Source organism: Salvelinus sp. IW2-2015, unplaced genomic scaffold (assembly GCF_002910315.2).
Source record: "Salvelinus sp. IW2-2015 unplaced genomic scaffold, ASM291031v2 Un_scaffold1980, whole genome shotgun sequence".
NCBI classification, from domain to species: domain Eukaryota; kingdom Metazoa; phylum Chordata; class Actinopteri; order Salmoniformes; family Salmonidae; genus Salvelinus; species Salvelinus sp. IW2-2015.
In genome coordinates, this window is record NW_019943331.1 from 219542 (window position 1) to 229036 (window position 9495).

Genomic DNA, 9495 nt, shown 5'->3' on the forward strand with positions numbered 1-9495 from the left:
AATCCCGAGTGGCAGCAGAGTATCCCATAAGGTAATGGGTCCCGAGTGGCACAGAGTATCCCATCAGGTAATGGGCCCGAGTGGCACAGAGTATCCCATAAGGTAATGGGATCCCGAGTGGCACAGAGTAATCCATACAGGTAAATGGTCCGAGTGGCACAGAGTATCCATCAGGTAATGGGCTCGAGTGGCACAGAGTATCCATCAGGTAATGGGATCCCGAGTGGCACACGACTGCCTTCAGGATGTTACCCACTGAGGTGTGCTGACTGACTGCCTGGTTCAGGATGTTACCCACTGAGGTGTGCTGCCTGCCTTCAGGATGTTACCCACTGAGGTGTGCTGACTGACTGCCTTCAGGATGTTACCCGCTGAGGTGTGCTGACTGACTGCCTTCAGGATGTTACCCGCTGAGGTGACTGACTGCCTTCAGGATGTTAACCACTGAGGTGACTGACTGCCTGCCTGTTACCCACTGAGGTGTGCTGCCTGACTGTTACCCACTGAGGTGTGCTGACTGCCTGCCTGTTACCCACTGAGGTGTGCTGCCTGACTGCCTGCCTTCAGGATGTTACCCACTGAGGTGTGCTGCCTGACTGCCTGCCTTCAGGATGTTACCCACTGAGGTGTGCTGACTGCCTTCAGGAAGTTACCCACTGAGGTGACTGACTGCCTGTTACCCACTGAGGTGTGCTGCCTGGTTCAGGATGTTTATACCCCAACAAGATGCCTTGTGACCTTGTCATTGCAACAATAGAATATCTATCTGAAGGCACTAACCCGTTTTCCTGTTCCAGTACTATTATGTACGAATACATATTTAATACTAATCACTTCCTTGTTATTCAAGGTAGTATGCAATTATTTGAGGAAAACAAATGACAAAAGGATCCAGTAACATAAAATATTTATTGGTATTCATCAATAAGCCGATACTGTTGCTCAAACATAGCACATTCATCATTTGTATGCATTCATTTAAAAATAAAAAATTTAATTAAAATTCTCCAGTACTTTTGTATACTTTTCAGCAAGAGGTTCTGAAAGTAGTACTCACAAGCCAAAAGTGGTCCCCGAATATTGTGTACTACATCACATATGTGCACCACGTCATTGCTCCCTCTCTCGCTCTGCATCTAGCTGTCACTCAAAATGTCAAGGGGCTGAAGCTGACCGACTAGAACTAATTGCTTGAGGGCTGGCCCATGTGGGGGAAAAAGGGCTAGAAACTAGGGATTTCATGGCTAATTGAGGTAAGACAGTAATTCTGCTCATAGAGATTATGCATGTTTATAAACTGGGTGGTTCAAGCCCTGAATGCTGATTGGCCGACAGCCGTGGTATATCAGACCGTATACCATGGATATGACAAAAACATTAATTTTTTCACTGCTCTAATTACATTGGTAACCAGTTTATAATAGCAATAAGGCACCTCTGGATTTGTGGTATATTGCCAATCCACATTGGGTTGTTGCTTACGAACAGCCCTTAGCTGTGGTGTAATATAGGACACGTGCAAACATCCCCTCGAGCCTTATTGATTAAACTACACAGACACATCCAGCCCAAAGCGGGAGGTAAAAAACAAACAAACAGTCACACCCAGGATGTCTTTAAGTGTCATTTACAACTTCAGCAATTTGACTCACTTTCTGGAGCCAATTTCTTCAAGCATACATCATACAGACATTGATATCCACAGCAATCCTGTCTTTTCACAATGTCAAGAGCGAGGTTCACTTTCAAGCAACGACTACAAATAACGTGGACCCCCCTCATCACACTAGTAACACGTTTAATTTGAAGCAATGAAATATCATTCTGAATCAGTAAAAATTAAATGAAAAACGCCATAACTGAAATCAATGAATATGCAGCGGAGAGATGAATCAAGAGATTTATTTTGAGATTTGCTTTTTTTAGCTAGCAGAAATAAAAGATTTGATTTTGAAATGAAAAACAAATATTTATAAATCGTAAGGCTAAAACACAAAACGTAAATTAAGATATGTAGGCGGTCTCATCTACAGTGTGAGAAACAAGACTATATGAAGGTAAAGGAATTACAACAGACAGGAGAAATGCTTCCTGTAACAGAGAAGACAAGAGAGCACAAGAGGTTAAAGAGCTGAAGAGAAGAGAGCACCGAGGCTCAGTCCCAAAATGGCACCCTATTCCCTATTTAGGGCACTACTTTATATCAGGGTCTATATGTCTCTGGGACACTACTTTATATCAGGGTCTATATGTCTCTGGGACACTACTTTATATCAGGGTCTATATGGATGTGGTGTGGATAGCCTTGTTTAGCGTTTGAGCTGACTGTCCGTTCAGGATCTTGTTTATTCTTTCAAGCTTTGAGGATGTGTACTGACGACCTGCGTTCGGATGTTACGCCACTGAAGGTTTGCGGACTTATGTGGTTCAGGTATTGTTATGGCCTGGTTTTCTGCCATGTGTTGCGGCTGAGGTGACTACTGCCTGGTTTCAGGATGTTTGTATCTCTTTATGTGGGTGTCGCTTTGAGAGTGTTGCCTTGTGACCTGGTTCAGTTGGAGTTCCCTTCTTGCGCGGATGAGGGTGTGTCTGTACTTGGACTGCTTTCTATGTGTATGGTACCCGCGTGAGTGGTGTGCTTGACTGTGACTTGACGGCGTGGTCAGGATGTTGTAACATTGTGCGCTGAGGTTTGGTGGCTCGACTGACTGCCCTTCAGGATGTTCCTTTTTTTTTTTGCTTGCGGTGCGTGAGGTGTGTGGCTGACTGCCTTTGTCTCAGTTGATTTACCGGTGGTCGCCGATGTGTGCGTGGCGTGGTTCCGTGGAATCTGTCGCTTTTAGTATTGGGTTGAGCTCGGCTGTGGGGGCGCTTGAGGTGGCGCTTGACATGGACTGGTTAGTGTGTATTGTTCCTGGTTTTGCTGGTTTTGGTCCCTGAGGTTGTGTCTGATCTTGACTTCAGGATGTTTACCGGTTTTGTGTTGTTTGCGTGTGAGGGTTCCGTTGGTGGGGTCACGTGCAGGTGTAGTCGGGCGTGACTGGCCTTTCAAGGTTTGGTTGGGAATGTTAGCCTTGTTGTCATCTTGAGGTGTGGCGTGACTTTGGACTTCATGGATTGGTATCTCTTTGTGTTTCGCGGGTGCGTCAGAGGTGTGTTTGACCTGGCCGGTCTGGTTCTATGTGATTTGGACCGGGGTTCTGTTGGTAGGTCCACTGAGGTGTGCCTGTACTTGACTTTTCAGTTGTAATTGTTACCGTTTGTTCTTCTGTTGTGTAGTTTGGTTTTTGGGTGGTTGTTTTTTTTTGTGGTTTGTGTTTGGTGTTTGGGTTTACACTGGATGTTGTTGTCTGACTGCCTGGTTCAGATGTTACCTGTGATGTCCGTTGTGGTGTTTGGTTTTGGGGTTTTTTTATCGTGAGGTGGCTGATGCGTGACGTGCTAGGATGTATCCTGTTGGGGGTTGGTTTGTGGTTTTTCTTTTTCGTGAGGTGTGCTGGACTCGGAGCTGCGCTTGGTGTCAGTGATTGTGGGTAGACCTGTGGGAGTTGTGGTGCTGGGGTGGCGACTTGAGGTGGTGTGCTACTGGTGAGCGGGCCGTGTGTTTTCAGGGCGATGGAGGGACGGGCGTGGTGGGGGGGTCTGTCGAGCTGTGGTTGTTGCGACTGTATGCGGTCGCGCCTGTGGAGGGTTCAGGGTATGTGTTTAAACTTTTGTGGGGGGATTGTCACTGAGGGGTTGTTTCGCCTGCTACGAGTGTGTTGCGCCCTGAGTGTTGTGGCTGCGCTGTCTCTTAGTGATGTTTGATTTCTTTGGGGGCGGATCTGTGTGTTCGTTGAGCTTGACGCTGCCTGGGGTTAGGTATGTTGGTATGCTGGTTTTTTTCTATGTATGTGTTGGCTGGCCTGGGCTTCTAGGATGTTTACCGTGCAGCTTTAGGGTGTTGTTCTGACTGTCCTGGTATTTCAGTGTATGTTCATCCCGTTGGGGTTTTCTGTTTTGTTGGTGTGTGTGTGGTGTGGGTGTTGGTTCAGCGGGAGGTGTCGCTGACTGACTGCTGGGGGTTGGGGTTCAGTGTGTAAATGGTTACCTTGTGTTTGTTTTCCATCTGAGGTTTGGTGCTTGTCCTGCGGTCAGGTTAATTTTTATCTGCACCTGAGCTGTTGGTTTGCTGGACGTGATCTGCCGTGGTGGTTCAGGATGTGGGATCCGTGGGTTTGAGGTTGGGGTTGGCACTTGTGGAAGTGTGCGCTCTGCCTTCAGGATGTACCCATCACCTGAGGTGTGCTGACTGAACTGCGCTTCAGGATTGTACCGCTGAAGGTGGTGCTGACCTGACTGCCTTCAGGAGTGTTGTAACCTCTGACGTTTTTTTGGTTTTGGTCTTTTTGGTTGTTTAGGCTTTGTGGTGGCTGGGGGGTTGGTGTGTTTTGATGGGGGGGGTGGTTTGTTGTTGTTATTTTTGGCTTTTTTCGTTTTTGTGGTTGTTGTGGTTGGGTCGGGCGGGTGGTGTGTTGTTTGGTTGGTCTGGTTTGTGTTATTGTCGGATTGCGTTGTAGTGTGTGTGGTGCGTTGGGTTGTTGGGTGTGTGTTGTTTTGTTGGGTTGGGGTTGTTGCTGGGTTGCGTTTAGTGTTTTGGAGGTTGTAGTGATTGTGCTGAGCTTGTCCTTCATGGGTCGTTCACTGCAGGTGAAGGCTGCTATCTGACTGCCTGCGCTGTTACCCTGTTTTGTTTTTTTGTTTGTGTGGGTTTCACTCTGTTGTAGCGTGTTGTCTTTGCTGCTGAGTTATTCGGTGTGTGGGTGTTCGGTGTTGGGTGGTTGGTGTTTCTTGGTGGGTGTTTCTGCTTGCACTTGAGGTGTGGGCGGTGTGAGTCTTGCCTGTGCCTGGTTGTATTGGTGTGGGGGTGGGCTGAGTGTGGCGGGCTTTGGTTGGTTGGGGGTTGGTCACTGAGTGTGGCTGCGCTGGAGTGCCTTGCCTGTCAGGCTAGTTATCCGTCGTCACGAGTGGTGCTGTGTCGTGACTGCGTTCGCCTACAGGGGATGTTACTCGGTGTGTTGCGGGAGTGGTGTTAGGGTGGGTTTGTGTGTGTGTGCACTGAGGAGGGTGGCCTTGAGCGGCTCGTCGTTATGGAAGTTTTTGACCTGGAGTCACTTGAGGTGACTGACTGCCTGTTACCGGACTCTGTTGGGGTTGGAGGTGGCCTGTCTCACTGAGCATGGGTGTTGCTGCGCGTTGTTTGTTCGGGATGTTGTTAGTGGTGGACTCTGGGTTTACCTAGAGCGAGGGATGCGCTGGTTGAACTCTTGTCATTGCAACAATAGAATATCTACTGAAGGCACTAACGGCGCGTTGTTTGGGGGTGTGGTTTGGTGCGGGCGGTTGTTTGGTCTCGAGGGTACGTGGATTGATGTGGTCTGCGAATAACATATGTGTTATATTACTGAGGTCACTTGCCTGTGTTGAGTTTCATAGGGGGTAATGTGAGGTAGCGGCATTATTTGAGCGGTAGATAGGTATTCTAAATGACAGAGGGAGTCGATCCAGTATCATATAAGGATTATCATTTATTGGTATTGTTGGGGTTCATGCAATTGAAGTTCCGAGTAACTGGTATGCTGCCATGTTAATAGCACTATTTCTATGTCATTTTGTTAATTGTCATTCTTATGGTGGGTGTGTGTTTTTCTTAAAAAATTAAGGAAGTTTAATGTAAAAGAGTTCGTCCAGTGATCTGTTTTTGAGAGCTTTTCAGGCATAGTGGAGGGTTCTTGTTAGAAATGTGGAGGGACGTGGGGGTGGGTCACAAGCCAAAGGTGGTGTTCCGGCACTGGAGGAGTAATTGTGTACTTACTATGGTGGTCAGCATATGTGGCAGGGGTCCTACTGCCATGCAGTTTGCGTTTGGTGGTTTGGGGGGATGCTGCCCCGTTTCTCATTCAGCTCTTGCTATGCTAGCTGGGTCGGACTCTTGATGTTTTTTGTTTTGTCAATAATGAGTTAAGGGCTGAAGCTGACCTTTGATTTTGTAGATACTAATTGTGGGCTGGGCTAGGGCTGGTGCCTCAAGTGTGTGTTTGGTTGAAGAATATGATGGGCTAGAATTCGGTTAGTGTGATTTTTCATGGCTAATCTGTAGGGTTGTAGATGTTGCGTATTATATGTCGTGTGGGTCTCTCATGTGAGGAGGATGGTTGTTTGCTCACTTTTTATAATTGGTGTTGGTTTTTCATTGTCGCTCTGATTTGTCTGTATTTGGCCGACTGTCTTTGGTATGTGGTTTTTCATTGGATCTGTTGTATATTGTTCTATGGGAGTTATAGTGGCTTGGGGACATGAGATAACGATTTTGTTTCACTGAGCTGCTAGATTTACAATGTGGTGTAAAGCTATGTTTCAAGTGTTTATATATAGTTAATGAAGGTGGCATCCTCTTGGTGTTGTGGTGATTATCGTGTTTTGCGAATCTATCAATTGTGGTTTGTTGCGTATCGGAACAGTGCTCTCTCCTTAGTTGCGGTGGGTTGTAAAGTTGTATGTGTATCATTCGTTGGCAATATCAGTCTCTGCCCTCTGTTGTCTTCGTAGGTGCGCTTATTTGATTACTTACATTTTTTGCATGATAAGTCATTGTTCGTTTGTGGTTCTCAGCCCTAAAGTGCTGGGTATGTAAACAAACAAACAGTGCGAGCTATGCCCGATGGTCTTTTATGTGGTGGTAGTTGGTACAAACTTGTCAGGAGATTTTGACTATTCATACTTTCGGAGCATATTTTTCTTTTTCAAGCAACTATCTATAGGGCAGAGCCTTGGAGATGTATCCTCACTGGCAATTCTCTGTTCTCTTTGTACACATATGTTATATGGTAGCTTGAGAGCTTTTGCATAGTGTGTGTTAGCTGGGTGTCTAGAGCACGTATTCTACAAGTAATTAACGTGGTATCGCGGGGGGCGTGCGTCTCATCAGCGAGCTTATGTGTAACGACGGGGTTGTTTGGAAGCATATTTGAATATTGTTCACTTCTCGAAGTTCTGAGTAATTAAAGTTATGATAGGTTAATACGCTCATTAAAATGGAGAGAGTCGAAGTGAAGAGTTGCAGGCGGGTGATGGGAGATTGGAGAATTCATGAGAATGTTCATAGTAGAGATTTGTGCGTTGTTTTTTGAGCTAGTCGAGATAGGAGATTTGTATTTTTGTAGAGATTGATCCAAATGGGACGAAATCAGTGTGATATAATCTGTTTGGAAGGGCTAAAACCAAACTGTGAGATTATGTGAGGATGAGGTTTGTGTGAGGGCGGTCTTTCTATCTGACTCGCATTGTTGTGAGACTATAGTATGATTTTATTGATTGGAGGGTAGAGTAGGTAGATTACATGAGTCAGCTATGGTGAGTAAGAATGCTTCCTGTAACAGAGAAGACAAGAGAGCACAAGAAGGTTTAAAGGCTGAAGGGATGTGTTAAGAGGGGAGCTACTCTGGAGGCTTAGCTGCCCTTAGGAGATTGGGAGCCTGTTTTTGCTGATTTGCCGGCTAATTTGGGCAGTACTTTTATTAGCAGGGTCCGTATTTGATTGGTGCTGTTCTGGGGACATGGCGTATACTTTTTGATCAGGTCTATGTTATTGGCACGTCGGTGTGGATTCTCTCATTGGTTTGGGTGTCTGAGCTCGTATGTATGTTCTGGGTCTGAGGTATGTTTCCTCTGGGTGGGACAGTTGCTATTCTTGTTTGATCAGGGCTTATATTGGCTCTGTCGGACATGGCTTGGAGGCTGGTTTGTTTTCAGGCGGTGCTACTGATTTTCTCTTCTGAGCAAGGTATTTTTTATGGTTTGTCTCTGTAACTCTTTGTTATAGTTCTAGGTGTGTTATAAATTGGTCCTCTTGGAAGCCAACGACTTATTTTAATATTCAGGGGTGCTGTATAGTGTCTTCTGGGACACTTATCTTGAGTATTTCAGTTGGTTCTATTATTTTGCTCTCTGTGACAGGGCGTAAATCTTTGTATTTATGTTGGTCTACTACTGTCTCCTGGCAGCTCTATTTTTATTGAGTTCAGAGTGGGTTTCATTACGATTGTTCTCTTGTGGACGATGTTCTGATCTTGTATGATCGAGTGGTGCTAGCATTGTTCGCCTGCGGATACACCTATGTGTGTGCTTAGATAGGGTCTATATGGCTCGTGGTGACAGCTACGTGGTGGTTATTCAGGGTCGTATCATGTCTGTCTGGAGCAATGTGTGGCCTCATGTTTTTGAATATCTAGGTTGGGGTTGTCTACATCTTGCTCTCTGGGACATGCTGGATTTTGAGGATCCGGGTGCTAGCTAATTGTTGCCTCGGGGATCGATTCCTACTTTATGATCCAGGCGTCTATGTAGTTTGGTCTCTGGTGGGGGTAGGCCTTTTATACGTTCAAGGAGTCCTACTAGTGTGCACTCTTGCGCGCTTTGTGAGTGGGAGCCTACTTGCGGCTTGGTGTGATCTAGTGGGTTCTATTATGGTCTGCTCGGAACATCTACTTTATATCAGGGTCTATATGTCTCTGGGACACTACTTTATATCAGGGTCTATATGTCTCTGGAACACTACTTTATATCAGGGTCTATATGTCTCTGGAACACTACTTTATATCAGGGTCTATATGTCTCTGGAACACTACTTTATATCAGGGTCTATATGTCTCTGGAACACTACTTTATATCAGGGTCTATATGTCTCTGGAACACTACTTTATATCAGGTGTCTATATGTCTCTGGGACACTACTTTATATCAGGGTCTATATGCTCTGGACACTACTTTATATCAGGGTCTATATGTCTCTGGGAACCTACTTTATATCAGGGTCTATATGTCTCTGGACACTACTTTATATCAGGGTCTATATGTCTCTGGGACACTACTTTATATCAGGGTCTACATGTCTCTGGGACACTACTTTATATCAGGGTCTATATGTCTCTGGAACACTACTTTATATCAGGGTCTATATGTCTCTGGAACACTACTTTATATCAGGGTCTATATGTCTCTGGAACACTACTTTATATCAGGGTCTATATGTCTCTGGGACACTACTTTATATCAGGGTCTATATGTCTCTGGGACACTACTTTATATCAGGGTCTATATGTCTTGGAACACTATTTATATCAGGGTCATATGTCTGGGACACTACTTTATATCAGGGTCTATATGTCTCTGGAACACTACTTTATATCAGGGTCTATATGTCTCTGGGACACTACTTTATATCAGGGTCTATATTGTCTCTGGGACACTACTTTATATCAGGGTCTATATGTCTCTGGGACACTACTTTATATCAGGGTCTATATGTCTCTGGGACACTACTTTATATCAGGGTCTATATGTCTCTGGGACACTACTTTATATCAGGGTCTATATGTCTCTGGGACACTACTTTATATCAGGGTCTATATGTCTCTGGGACACTACTTATAATCAGGGTCTATATGTCTCTGGGAC

At 45.4% G+C, this 9495-nt stretch overlaps 2 long non-coding RNA genes across 2 annotated transcripts; one reads left to right on the plus strand and one right to left on the minus strand.

Annotated features, from left to right (window-relative positions):
* Window positions 1-281: 281 nt before the first annotated feature.
* LOC139024883 (uncharacterized) lies at window positions 282-691 on the minus strand. The gene is made up of 3 exons (XR_011476260.1): window positions 667-691; window positions 421-549; window positions 282-311 (listed from the first exon to the last, which is right to left on the minus strand). It is a non-coding gene; the product is annotated as an uncharacterized lncRNA (long non-coding RNA).
* On the plus strand, window positions 388-5174 carry LOC139024882 (uncharacterized). The gene is made up of 3 exons (XR_011476259.1): window positions 388-540; window positions 662-688; window positions 5160-5174. It is a non-coding gene; the product is annotated as an uncharacterized lncRNA (long non-coding RNA).
* Window positions 5175-9495: the final 4321 nt, after the last annotated feature.